General features: G+C 41.3%; 1 non-coding gene across 1 annotated transcript; it reads right to left on the reverse strand.

Moving 5' to 3' along the window:
* Positions 1-395: 395 nt before the first annotated feature.
* On the reverse strand, positions 396-499 carry LOC112773576 (small nucleolar RNA R71). Its single transcript, XR_003188121.1, has one exon. It is a non-coding gene; the product is annotated as a small nucleolar RNA R71 (small nucleolar RNA).
* Positions 500-1,566: the final 1,067 nt, after the last annotated feature.

The raw sequence follows: 1,566 nt of genomic DNA on the forward strand, positions 1-1,566 counted from the left end.
TGGCAACCGAAAATAATAATAATGCAAGGAGGATGCTTGGTGACTTTACTTTACCTAATTCCAATTTACATGGAAGAAGCATCTCCATTCCTGCCATTGGAGCAAACAATTTTGAGCTGAAACCTCAATTAGTTTCTCTGATGCAACAAAACTACAAGTTTCATGGACTTCCATCTGAAGATCCTTTTCAGTTCTTAACTGAATTCTTGCAGATCTGTGATATTGTTAAGACTAATGGAGTAGATCCTGAAGTCTACAGGCTCATGCTTTTCCCTTTTGCTGTAAGAGACAGAGCTAGAATATGGTTAGACTCTCAACCTAAGGATAGCCTGAACTCTTGGGATAAGCTGGTCAAGGCTTTCTTAGCCAAGTTCTTTCCTCCTCAAAAGCTGAGTAAGCTTAGAGTGGATGTTCAAACCTTCAGACAGAAAGAAGGTGAATCCCTCTATGGAGCTTGGGAGAGATACAAGGAACTGACCAAAAAGTGTCCTTCTGACATACTTTCAGAATGGACCATCCTGGATAAATTCTATGATGGTCTGTCTGAATTAGCTAAGATGTCATTGGATACTTCTGTAGGTGGATCCATTCACCTAAAGAAAATGCCTGCAGAAGCTCAAGAAATCATTGACATGGTTGCTAATAACCAGTTCATGTACACTTCTGAGAGGAATCCTGTGAGTAATGGGACTCCTCAAAAGAAGGGAGTTCTTGAAATTGATACTCTGAATGCCATATTGGCTCTGAATAAAATATTGACTCAACAAGTCAATATAATTTCTCAGAGTCTGAATGGAATGCAAGCTGCATCCAACAGTACTCAAGAGGCATCTTCTGAAGAAGAAGCTCATGATCCTGAGAACCCTGCAATAGCAGAGGTGAATTACATGGGTGAACCATATGGAAACACCTATAATCCCTCATGGAGAAATCACCCAAATCTCTCATGGAAGGATCAACAAAAGCCTTAATAAGGCTTTAATAATGGTGGAAGAAACAGGTTTAGCAATAGCAAGCCTTTTCCATCATCCACTCAGCAACAGACAGAGAACTCTGAACAAAATACCTCTAATTTAGCAAACTTAGTCTCTGATCTATCTAAGGCCACTCTAAGTTTCATGAATGAAACAAGGTCCTCCATTAGAAATTGGGAGGCACAAGTGGGCCAGCTGAGTAAGAAGATCACTGAAACCCCTCCTAATGCTCTCCCAAGCAATACAGAAGAAAATCCAAAATCAGAGTGCAAGGACATTGATATAACCATCATGGCCGAATCCAAGAAGGAAGGGGAGGACGTGAATCCCAAGGAGGAAGACCTCCTGGGACGTCCAGTTATCAACAAGGAGTTTCTCTTTGAGGAACCAAAGGACTCTGAGGCTCATCTAGAGACCATAGAGATTCCATTAAACCTCCTTACGCCCTTCATGAGCTCTGATGAGTATTCTTCTTCTGAAGAGAATGAGGATGTTACTGAAGAGCAAGTTGCCAAGTTTCTTGGTGCAATCATGAAGTTGAATGCCAACTTATTTGGTAAAGAGACTTGGGGTGATGAACCTCCCCTGTTCA

The sequence above is a fragment of the Arachis hypogaea genome, chromosome 18, assembly GCF_003086295.3.
Source record: "Arachis hypogaea cultivar Tifrunner chromosome 18, arahy.Tifrunner.gnm2.J5K5, whole genome shotgun sequence".
NCBI lineage: Eukaryota > Viridiplantae > Streptophyta > Magnoliopsida > Fabales > Fabaceae > Arachis > Arachis hypogaea.